We start from the raw sequence: 13,653 nt of genomic DNA, 5'->3' as shown, positions 1-13,653 counted from the left end.
GGATAGAGTCCTGAGAAGGCAATTGTATCTATTAATTAGGATGTTTTATGTAATCTCCTTAGAGATACGCTTGGGCAAAAGTCTACCGCAAAGACTTATGTTATCTTAGAGTTTGTTAGAGATAGTAGTCGTGTCCGTTATGGTCATATCTTGTAATTCTCGGGTATAAATAGACCCGAGCCCTATGTAACTTTTAACACACACGTTCAATACAATTTCGGTGCATCACCACCCTTTTGCTTTAGTTTTGTTTCGACGAGTTCTTGCTTTCGGGTTGAGCTGCATCGGTTTCGATCTTCAACAAGAGGTAAAACTTATTATGACGGCTTGTATTCTCGGGATTAGTGCTTCTATCTTTATGACACTCTAATCTTGTTTATGTAATTCGTTGAGTTATCATATATCTTACATAATCTCTGGCAATATCGCTATCTAACCTACAATCGGCTAACATCTATCGAAGAGGGCAGCCGATTAGGTTAGATTTTGACGTTGATTCAGATTATATAAGATATCTACCACTCTATGAAACTTCCAGCGGCTTGATTGTCTAGGTATTGTTCTTCTTTTCATACTTAATGCTGCATCAGTTGAGTTTGATCTATTAAGTCGTGCTTAGAATATCAATCTCTAGCCTGCCTTCTGGTTGCCGATTAGGGTAGCATCGGAGTTTCAGCCGATCTTATCCGATTTAACTATATTTGCTCTATATGCTTCATTGACATGTTAAATCTACCCTTTATGCCAAGATATTGCTGTATCTAAGTATATTAGGCCTTTGTTTGATATATTATACCTATTTTAATATCCTGATAGAGTAGTATCGGAGTAGATACATGCTAGATCTATCTGATCGGCTATGCTATAAACATATATAGTCCTGTTAGTAATATATATTTCGATCTAAGTGATTTATACTGTCTTGGCATGGCGACCGATCTATCCCAATCACTTGATTTAAGTATATATCGATATAAGAACTATATATTGGAAATATCTACAGCCGATCGAATAGATTTAGTTCTTTATTGTCTATTTACAACTGCCGATCGATTCACATATGACATCAGCTCAAAGATAAATGATATGTCATCGGATGTAACTTTTTCTGTAGATGTCCGTGGATATATTATTTGCCTGATTCTGAGTCCGTATGAGAAAGTTACGCCTATTTTAATAAATAACATATTTTGTCCGTTTCGGTAGAGTTTTGGAAAATTCTACGAGTCACATATTTTGTCCGTTTGAGTTTATTTTTTATATGGTTGGTTCCTATGTTCTCCTAAGTGAGAAAAAAATATCAAAAAATGAAATAAAAATAAAAAAAATGCATCTCTCTGTACTGTAACTTATGGCTATAATTTCATGTGGTTATATTTTGAATTAGATTAAGTAATTTCATATAGTGATAAAGTGCATTATGTGCAACATGTTGTTTTACTAAAGAAGTTATGGTCCAATTTTACAAAAGGAGTTATGGTCTAATTTTAGTGAAGGTGCAAAGTAGACTAAGTGGTATGCTAGCTATTTTCAGACTTAGCTAAGTGGTAGTTCGAGTTTAAATTTTTTTATGGTTGGTTGTATCGTGATCCTAAATATGAAAAAACATCCGAAAAAATAAAACAAAAATGACACCGGTGCAACTCCATACATAAAAACAGAAATGGAGGCGAGGGGTGGGGAGGGGGGGCGCCATCTGTGCTGGCGCCCTCCTCCTTGGGGCGGCGCCAGCCATGTTGGCGCCCTCCTCCTGCCACGTCGGTTCGCGTGTGCCACGGTGGCAGGAGGACGGCGCCAGAGAGGCTGGCGCCGTCCCGTTGGACGACGGCGCCAGCCTCTCTGGCGCCCCAAAAAGGACCATTTCTGGGATAAGTTTTTTTAGGGGTCTATTTGCGAAATAAGTTTTTTAAAAGGACCAAAATGTGAAAAATCCAGCCAAGAAAATAGTGGTTTTTGTGCGAAAGGCTGGGAATCGCGACTAGGTTGGAGAGATGCTACAAATCCAAAACAACCGAGGAAAAGAGAGCGATATAAGATAAGAGAAAATCGATCTGCTGCTAAGAAAGGGGATCTAGCCGACGAAGACTTACCTCAGCGTACTCAGCTAATGGCGCATCAGATGGGTTGGTGGAGGACGACATCGCTGCGGGCGGAAATCTCGCCGAAGATGAAGTCGCCTAGAATTCGCTTTTGCATCGGAGGAGTCGCCGGAGAGAGAGAGGACAAAGTTTCGCTTGAGCGGTGAAAATGGAAGTCACGGTGTGAGATTTCTCGAGGGTGATGGTTAATATTTAAAGCACGGCAGTAACGGTCGGAAAACGGCGGTGTGAAACTTGCTCGGAGTCGATTTACAGCAAATCGGAAACATTACCAAATATTCCGGACTTGGGGGGCATGTGTTAACAACCAAATTTGGTAACATCGGCATCAAGAAAGAAGATTAGATCGAAGCGAAGTCGGAGGCGGAGATCGAGTTCGAAAACAGAGCAGGAATCGACTGGAGTCCAGATCGGCTACGATTAGGATCGGCTGGGTCTGAGTCGGACTAGGTAAGTCGATGTAGCCGATTCCGACAATGCAACTTGATGTATGATATCGGGTTGAATTGAGGCGCTTCAAGGTGATTGCCGCACATGGATAGAGTCCTGAGAAGGCAATTGTATCTATTAATTAGGATGTTTTATGTAATCTCCTTAGAGATACGCTTGGGCAAAAGTCTACCGCAAAGACTTATGTTATCTTAGAGTTTGTTAGAGATAGTAGTCGTGTCCGTTATGGTCATATCTTGTAATTCTCGGGTATAAATAGACCCGAGCCCTATGTAACTTTTAACACACACGTTCAATACAATTTCGGTGCATCACCACCCTTTTGCTTTAGTTTTGTTTCGACGAGTTCTTGCTTTCGGGTTGAGCTGCATCGGTTTCGATCTTCAACAAGAGGTAAAACTTATTATGACGGCTTGTATTCTCGGGATTAGTGCTTCTATCTTTATGACACTCTAATCTTGTTTATGTAATTCGTTGAGTTATCATATATCTTACATAATCTCTGGCAATATCGCTATCTAACCTACAATCGGCTAACATCTATCGAAGAGGGCAGCCGATTAGGTTAGATTTTGACGTTGATTCAGATTATATAAGATATCTACCACTCTATGAAACTTCCAGCGGCTTGATTGTCTAGGTATTGTTCTTCTTTTCATACTTAATGCTGCATCAGTTGAGTTTGATCTATTAAGTCGTGCTTAGAATATCAATCTCTAGCCTGCCTTCTGGTTGCCGATTAGGGTAGCATCGGAGTTTCAGCCGATCTTATCCGATTTAACTATATTTGCTCTATATGCTTCATTGACATGTTAAATCTACCCTTTATGCCAAGATATTGCTGTATCTAAGTATATTAGGCCTTTGTTTGATATATTATACCTATTTTAATATCCTGATAGAGTAGTATCGGAGTAGATACATGCTAGATCTATCTGATCGGCTATGCTATAAACATATATAGTCCTGTTAGTAATATATATTTCGATCTAAGTGATTTATACTGTCTTGGCATGGCGACCGATCTATCCCAATCACTTGATTTAAGTATATATCGATATAAGAACTATATATTGGAAATATCTACAGCCGATCGAATAGATTTAGTTCTTTATTGTCTATTTACAACTGCCGATCGATTCACATATGACATCAGCTCAAAGATAAATGATATGTCATCGGCGCCTAGCCGATCGGCTATCATTTATAGATTTAACCGCGGTTTCTTTGCTTCTATTTCTTGTTGATTACAGGATCAAATCAACTGGCACGCTAGCACACCCGAAGGCGAGCTTTGGGCCTGCACTGGAGTTAAGCAGATCCCCCAGGCCTCGTGTTTTCTGTCAACAGATGCCCTGACTCCGATTTTCCTCCCTCAACCTAAATCGGATATGAAGACTCACTCACCTATAAAAAATCGATTTATTTTATCTATCCAAATGGTTTTGATTGATTTAGCCTCTCTTCCCTCTCTCTCTCATCGGTCAACGAAGAAAAGGTGGGCACTAGGCAATGAGGTTGGTGGCCAACCCACCTCTCTTCCTCGAAGATGACTACCCTCCTATCGTAGAAAATGGTCTTTGGTACTGTCGCATGCTAGCCCGTCTCCTCCACCATGGCAGTCTTCCTTCGCTCCTCGTCGACGACCTCCATGTCAAGTTAGAGCTCGAGCTCCACCTCTGGCATTTTCATGATGGTTAGGGGGAGGGGGAGATGACTAGGCTAGAGAGACCAAATCCGTCGACTAGAGGTGTTTAAAGATAGTCCTCTCCCTTGGCATCATATTCGTTGTCGTAGCTACAGGCTTCTTCTTGCAGCGTGAGTTGGACTGGCGAATGATGATGAGGATGTACTTGCAGCGTGAGTTGGACTAGCGAATGACGATGAGGATGTAGTAGCCTGAGCCATCACGAGTAGCGATAGGGCTAGGTCGGTCCTTTTCTCTAAGGGCATGTAACACGTTCAATGCGAGCATGGGAGCGAGGCTAAGATATACTACAACACAACTTCCAACCTTATCAATGATGACGGCCTACAACTCATGGATGCTCTAGTTGCCATCAACAACGACTACGGGCAACATGGTTTGTGTAGCGAGGATGTCAGCTGTCACGCCCTAAAAATCGTCTAATGTAAAAATACATTGTTTAAATCATTTTTAGAAATTAAAATTAAAAGCCTACAAGCTAAACCCTAATTATCTAGGAAAATTTTCAACATAAAAATGAGCTAGATAAAATTTTATTAAATACTTTGCTTGTTCCTTTATTTTCTAGAATTTTCTGAGAATTGTTTGAGCAAGGGAAGTATTTTTAATAATTGGAACAACATTTCACAAATTATTTTAATTAAAAAGTTCAAAAAAACCCTTCCTTAAGTGGTTGGGCCGTTTTTGGCCCAACATCTTTCCTCTCTCTCGCGGGCAAGCCGGCCCAAGCCGGCCCAGCTGCCGCCGAGCCGCCCTTCCCTCCCCAACCGCCGACAGGTGGGACCCACCTGTCAGGGTGGTCTTCCACCTCCGGCCGGTTGCAGCCGTGCCCGGGCCGGCCGACCGAGCCGCCTTCCGCCTCCGAATCCGCCCCAATCTCTCCACTTTTAGTCCGGATTTTTGAGGGGTTTTTATCCTCTCGTTCTCCTCTATCTTTACCCTCAAAAATCGGAGCAAATCATTGGGTATTTTATCCGAATCGAACTCGTTTTCGAGTTTATCTCTAAAACCGAGTTTTTGATTTCCCGAGTCGATTTCTTGCGGGAGGAGTCCGATCTCTTCAATCCAAGGCTATAAATAGGACCCCCTAGTCCTCCTCTTTCGTTTGCCCCAACTCCCGTCCTCTCCCGTGCCTCCTAGCCGCCGCGCCGCCGCTGCTTAGCCTCGCCGCCGCCGCCGGCCATCTCCGGCGCCGCCGCGCAGCCGTCTCCGCCGTCGCCGCCGCTTGCTGCCACCGCCATTAGGTGCGTGGGAGCGACGAGAAGCTCGGCCGCCCCTTCCCCGAAGCCGCCGGCCGCCGTAGCCCGCCGTCCCCGTGTAAGCCGTCGCCGCCCCTTCGTCGCCGGCCGTCGTCGTTTGTCGTTTGACTCGAGGGTGAGTACCGTTGGGTTCGTCTCGTCGTCCTCTACGCGTACATGTCCTCCAAATTCGCAGCCGATCATCCAATCTCCGGCGAGTTTGCCATCCTAGCCGGCCACCTTTGATGATGTCATCATGTCATCATCGGTTTTTTTCTTTTTCCCGTTTTTCTAATAGATTAAATCTTCGGAAAATCATAACTAAACAATCGTAGATCCGTTTCAGGTGGTTCAAGTTGCTAAATTTTTCTAAAATCAAGATCTACATGTTAAAAATATCCACATATACTGTTTATGCTTGTTTTTGTACTGTTTTGTTGATTTTTGTTTAATTGCTTTAGTTTCCGACGTTCCGGAGGAGAGCGTTTCCGTTGAGGAAGGTTCCGAAGCGTTTGCGGAAGCCCAAGGCAAGTCACACAGATCACAAACAACCCTTTGAGCATGTTGAACCCGTTTAAAGCTAATGTTTTATTTCAACTTATGCATTATTTTCGAATGTCATCGGGTGGTGAACCTTTTCCCAATTAATTAATGGCCGAAGATGATCTTATTTTCCTATGGGTTATAATGTGATTAGCATGAACCTTATATATTGGATTGGTTCAGCTAAATGCCATATGTATGTTTGCTTAGCCATGCTTAGAAACATTAGCTAACTAAAGGGGTTAAATATAAATTATATTATATTATTCTTGTTAATTATGGTTATATTCAATGGTAGCTCACGATGGTTAATTGTGTGATGTTAACTAATTGGTAATTAAAACCTGGTTAAGGTGGGTTGTGAGCATATGGTTTTGATGGTTGTGCTCATGACATTTAAGGACCGGTTCGCGAGCTACTGTTGTGAAACATTTACCGTGCCAACCACAAGCCAGCGTGGGCAACGGCTTTATCTTTTGTATAGCATGATTCATTATAGTGTGCCAGACTGTGAAGCGGCGAGAAGTCCGTGGGGGTCGCTGGGGAGTCCATTGCCTCTGGTTTTGAGGGGGAGATTATGATCCAGGAACGGTGCACTGTGGTGAGTAGTGTTGTGCGAGGGGTATTGTCACAGTTCTTTTCCGAGGTACCGTGGTGGTACTAAGGCGCATGGTAACATGTTGTGAGATTGTGTCTTGTGGGTACAGTGGTACACCTCTGATCAGAGTTTAATCTATTCGAATAGCCGTACCCGCGGTTATGGGTGAGTTGAGCAATGTTTTTCGTGATTAGTCTCATATTACACATTAAATGGTAACGGTGTTAGTTAATGTAACTCCTGGTTTGGGATGGTATATTCCTAGTTTGGAGGTTCAATTTGTTCAACTGGGGTTGGTTGTTCAAATGAGATTGGGCCTATGCAACACGGGTGTGTTGTATGGTGTTTATTTAATATTGATTAATTATACAACTGTTTTACTATTCTCTTAAATATTTGTTAAATGCTGTCATGCAAATGAGCTATATTATGCCATCCTTTGTTATCCTGTGCACTTGCATATTTGCTGTGTGGCTTGTTGAGTATGTCATATGCTCATTCTTGCAATATTCAATCATCAGAAGAGGAGTATTTCAGCGAAGGTGATGATCTGAAGGATTGAGCTTGTTCTGGTTAAGATGCCTGTGGAGTGGAGTCGCCATAGCTGTTCCGTAGTTTGTTATAGTTTTATTTTTCCGCTGCGTAGAAGGTTATTCTTTGAGAGGAACTATCTACCTCTGTAATAATTTATTATTTGCGAATATTAAATAGTTATTTATTTGTACTCTATTATCAATTTGTTATTGTGTGCCTCGGTTGATTCCTGGACGAGGGTTTAACACACATGTAAGCGTTTGGAATTTTGGATAGAAATTCCGGGCGTGACATCAGCCCCCTAATTCCTCCCCCTCCTACTAAGTATGAAATCACTGCCAAAACTACTTAAGAGGCAAAATGAAATGGTTTAACAAAATGAACTGGTTTAAAGAAGGCTTCATATGAGACTGTGAGGGTGGATATCGTAGGTAGGACTGGGAGATGATTACCACCTTTCCATTTGATACGGGCAAGCGAGGGATGAGACAGGTCTTCATGAGAATATTATCAAATACGTTGGATGTTGAACACTTGAACCCGAACAAATTGGCCGGATAAGGCCATCCACATACGCTAACCAAAGATCATTTATACTCCCTCCGTTCCTTAATATAGGGCGCAACTACTCCAAACATCAATACCAAGGAGGCTTAACTGATTTTCTCAGGGGTGACGCATGCAACGCTTCGCTCCGCCCATGTGCGTCGGCCTTTGCATGCATGCAGCTCTCGCAACGCAAGAAAGAAGAGCTAACTCCACACATTGAGAGCCTTTTGCATGAATGCCGCTTCGCGTGCAAGTGCATGTGCAGGGACACCCTATATTCTGGTACAATTAAAAAAAACAGTTGCGCCCTATACTAAGGAAAGGAGGGAGTAACTAATTAGTGAAAATTACTTAATTAGTATGTTTTGTTATTAGTTAGTATTACTTGCGGTAAGATTAATGATAATTAATAGAGTGAAATACATGTCGGTCCCTAAACTTGTGTGGTGGTGTCACTTAGGTCCGTAAACTTGAAAATATGTTTAGGTCTGTTAACTTGGTTTAATGTACCACCCCCGGTCCAAACATCTTTTGACTGTGTTTGACTGTCAATGTGGCATGCCACGTAGACAACACTTTTGCTCTCAACCCCCTTTACATCACAACACGTCGCATATATCTCCTGGTAGCTATATAGTGACACTAGAATCACCCCAAAAAAATCCTCAAATCGTTTTTCCCTCTTATTCTTCTCCTTGCATGTATAGAAAATGAGGTCTCGATTAGCAATTGCCATTGCTCCACGCTCCAAAATGGCCTTATCCTTACATTACGGGCACTTGATCAACACCTTCCACTAACCTCACCGTCAAAACCCTAGCCGATTTAGGGATATTTTGGGAGATTTGGATTGAAATGCACTGGTCAGGGCAAGTTAATAAAAGTGCTGCCTACATGGCATACCACGTTGGCAGTCAAACATGATCAAATAACGATTGGACCAGAAGTGGTACATTATACCAAGCTTACGGACCTAAACGTACAATTTTCAAGTTTATGTACCTAAGTGATACTACCCCACAAGTTTAAGGACCGACCATGTATTTCACCCTACTCCTTCACAATGCAAGTCATTCTAGCATTTTCCACATTCATATATAGATTCATTAACACCAATATGCCTAGATTCATTAACACCAATATGAATATAGGAAATGCTAGAATAACTTACATTATGAAACGGAGGAAGTAATTAATAAATTGTGTTATTATTAATTAATACTAGTATATTATTCTTATTCTATCCATTCTCATCCATCCACCCTAAAGAAAAATTGGAGCAGCTCATTCCATCCACCCAGCCTGTCACTAAGAAACATGGATGACCATATCTTCTCTGACCTTGCCCTATAACCAAGGTCGGGGCTGTGCGCATTGACAAAAAACCACACATGCTCAATGGTGCATCCTTGACAAAATCACACATGCACATTGGTTGTGCCTAGGGTATATAGACAAACGATCAGCTTGAAGTACATCTTATCTAGTACATTTAACTGCTCAATTATGCTGACAGTGCAGCAAACCTGCGCATCCATATAGCATTAAGCAGAATCTGAGAAATAGCAATATCCTGTTAGGAGCATTTAAGCATTTTCTGAACATGCCATGTGCACATAAACAGTTCAATACACAACATAACCATTAAATGGTGCAACCATAGTATCACTCCTTTCCTGACAAGGGCACCACCCTGAGAGTAACAACCGGCACTTGCCAGACTCGTATCTCCACATCCCAGCTAAAATTGAAACAAAAGCTCCTCCAAAAACACAAAAAACAATGCAATAATAATCACACTGTTCTTCCTACAAATCTTCTGCAGCCTGGATTAAAATCATGAAGGCCTCAGAAGAAAATAGTGGATATCCCCATGGCAAAGCACCCAAGAGCTACCCACGGGCTTAAGCGTTCACCTGATAAAGAAATACCAACAAAAGATGAATTCCAAATGCCTAGGAAACAAATGATGCATTAAATAAATATATAATACCATGTTATTTGGCAACATTATCTCACTGTTGAGTAATTGAAAAACTTGCACATACAACATATATGTTAATAACCAGACAATCAAATGAAATAATCCCTCATGAACGTGGCTCTGGTAAAATGCTGTGTAGTTGGGCAAGCAGGCAAAGACAAAGGGTTTATGCACACACTATGGTCATGATACTAGTAGAGATCTTGCCCAACTGTGGCAATGACAAGGCTTCAAGGCTGACAAGTTGATCGAGAGATAGTAAATAGAACTCTTTGGCCAGAATTCTTTCTTAGTAGATAGTGGGATGATAGAAAGATGGGTGGATTTTTAACAATGAACTGATGAAGAAACTTTATCACTGTACAAAAATAATGTAATTGACATGATTGTGTACCAAATTATGAAATATCTAAAGAACTGGCTTTTCAATTAATTAACTTGAGGTCTACAATAACCACATGGTCTTCAGAGCCAGGTCTGTCACAAAGCTTTACCGGGCCTTGCGCCACAGCCCACAGCACATAACTATCAGTTTGGACAACCATGTTTACAATTTTACATATAAACAGTTGAAAACCCAATAAATGAGATCCAGATGTGGAAAAACATTCACAATATGAACTAGCAGCAGTTCCTGAATTTCTTAGTGACAATGGAATTATAGTTACAAAACAGAAATGTTTCCACCAATATATATTTAGCTGCAGTTAATAAGTTATAGTTGATTCTCACTGAGTAACTTTGGCCTTAATAGAATTATAAAAATTCATTTGTCCAAGTTAATCAAGTTCAATACAAATAGGAAAAGAACCATTCAAGATAAATAACCAGGAAGTGGTAAGAAATCTGATAGGAACTATTTGCTTTCAAGTAAAGTTCCAAAAGGAGCAGGTGATAAAAACATTGGTTGAATAACTACTGATCATCAAGGCTGATAGTCAGCATATCTTTAGTATTAATGTAATATCATCCATGAGCAGGTCCATTAGACTTTGAATGAAGAAAGAAATGCTGCACCGTCAGACTTCAAATTCCAATTATCATCACTAAATGTTTTGTAAACTTTCACTATCCTTCATTCCATATAGATCTCTAAGGACACCATGTTTTTTAAGATTAAAGTGGCCATTATGTGCCTAACAGAGATATTATTGAATTGACCATGAGGACCATGACAATAAAGCAACGCATATCTAACCAGGACCTTTTTGCTAAATAGTTTAAGCATACCATGATAGCAAATTTTCACGAGAACTCCACAGCTGAAAAAAAATGGCAATTGAAGATCTCAAACATAATCACAGGAGGCTGCTTTTCTTTGAGAAATTAAGACTACTGACTTTCATGATAGTTAAATAATAGCTATCTGACAAAATAAAAGAAAACAATGTATTTATGAACATTCTTCTATAGAAATTTGAGATGATTCAGATTTATTTTCGTTTACTTGTTTTGTTTTAAAATTATCTAAATAGAAAAGTATTATATACCATTATTCTATAGATAATATAATAAGCCTATGCTGAAATTAAGAGCTCAGCTAAACACCAAATAATGAACTTAGGTGCTGACAATTTGAATGAGTGAACATTTACAGTTGAGGTTGATAGACGAAACTATGTTCGATAATATATATACCAACAAAAAATCTAGTGCCCAATGGTGCAGAGTGAAAAATGAAATGACCGTTCAACATGCAGGAGATATTAGCAAAATGGAAACAAGATAGGTGGTGCTATTCGAGCTGGAAGAAGAAAAGGACTCGTACCTATTCTGGCTGCTTTCCAAAAGAAACCACGGAATCTGTGGAGAAATTCAAGTACAAAAAGGAATATATCAGCTTATTACATTACATGGTAACAGATATCCTTCCACAGTTCTGCTTTATTAAAGCAACAAGATCCATTGGCCATTTGGCATTTCAAATAAGGGTTAAGAACAAATTGTAAACACAGTGACAAGTACAGTTGTCACTAACTGTTTCAAACAACAGTTAGCACATGGTATTATCATGATTCATGGCATATAAGTTGGTGATTGATTTGACTGGTTTCTTGCACAGATCAATCATGCCCAAATCAAGTTGGAGTCACCAAAGCTAAGTTACTTTATTGTCCACAACCATTCATGCACAGGCAAACTTTCAGTTTCTGCATAACTAGCACTAACAAACACATCTGTATATATTCTGAACAACATCTAAGAACAATAATTCAATTGCGTGCAGGGTACTATAAACCACATTAGTAGAGAATCCGGTCCACAAACAAACTATATGCAATTCATCCACGATAATAAGCTTTATTTTTGTCAGCGCACACAGCCGTCTCATGTTAATACAGCGCCTGAAAGACACAATTTCCACTGTAAAGACAGATTTTTCTCATACAGCTCGCTGTTTTAGTTTTCCGGGTTAGATTATTTGCCTCCACGACTAAAAAGAAGAACAAATCGCGCAGATCAGGAAGTTCACAGTGAAACGAAGAAAAAAATACCCGGTGCGGTCGTTGAGGATGGCGGGGAACTGGATCTTGATGTAGGTACAGGTGCAGATCACCAGCAGCACCACGGTCAGGAACGAATTGAAGTTGAATAGCGCCGACTAAACCACCGCCCCCCACCAAAAGAAAAGGAAAAAAAACACGAATTAGATCGCCAGATCCATCGAATCCAATCATCGGAGAGGATTAGGGTTCTCGGGATCTCACCATGGCGCTACCCGGCCTTCCGGCTTCCGGCGGCGGCTCTCCTCCACGAGCAGAGTAGCTGCCGCAGATCGGGATTGGACTATTGCAGAGACCCAAGGTATTCGCGGCGTGGCCGGGGGAGGAGGCGTCGCCGTGGCCAGGAGAGGAGGCCGGTCGGGCGACTGGGTGAGACGCGTATAGGGGAAAAAAAAGGGTAAAAACACAACCCTCCTATCACGTGCTGAGTATTTTTTTAAAAAAAAAAAAGGGGAAATTTGGGTTCGGTTGAAAAGAGGGGCACCGTTTAAATAAAATCCAAAAGAGTTAAATGTTCAAATGATATATCCTAACTCAAAATAACAAACTCGCTCAACTTTGTGCATAAACATGTTGACGATGAGGGATATGATTTCTCAAGATTCGATAACGGATGAGAAGCCTAAGAATTTTAAGTTGATTGTCCAGTTAATTAATATTGCTATAATGTAAAAGATAGAGTTGAAGTTCAAAATCAATACAAACGCAGAATACATTCCCACATACATGAAACATAATTTATATCTCAATTGTTAAATAAAAAGTTTCATGTAAGAAGTAAACAACCTTTATTTATGAAATCCAATTTTAGACATTAGAATTAACTCAAAATGCTTGTGCATTGTCACGGGAAAAACTAAAATTATGATAAATATTACATGACTGAGATTCATTTTTTTGACAAGATAAATCTTGGAAACTAAAATTAGATGAACTAAAAGTTGGCAGTCGGTTATCCAAAATTGTATACTATAGACCAGGGAAGACTTGTAGGTGATTCAGCTTCCCAATCAAGCAATGCTGCAGGGAAGTAACAAACATACATGATCAAAGGAGGAGCAAATCTAAAATTGAAATTGACGCACATCAATTTAATTGGAGTAAATTTCACATTGCACCATGTATTTTGACCAAAGTTTCACAATGGGCAAGGTCCACACCAACCTTTTCACTTAGGGTATGTTTAGTTCACGCGAAAATTAGAAGTTTGATTGAAATTTGAACAATGTGATGGAAAAGTTGAAAGTTTGTATGTGTAGGAAAGTTTTGATGTGATGGAAAAGTTGGAAGTTAGAAAAAAAAGTTGGGAACTAAACCAGGCCTTAACACCATATATGTTTGCATTAATTGGCACTTTGGAGTAGGGTTGAACACATCAAAGGTAGTTGTCAGAGAAAAGATAGTTAAAATCATCAATTTTAGTGCCACAGTATTAAGACAAATATC

Source organism: Oryza glaberrima, chromosome 5 (assembly GCF_000147395.1).
Source record: "Oryza glaberrima chromosome 5, OglaRS2, whole genome shotgun sequence".
NCBI lineage: Eukaryota > Viridiplantae > Streptophyta > Magnoliopsida > Poales > Poaceae > Oryza > Oryza glaberrima.
Note: the sequence above shows the minus strand (reverse complement) of the source record.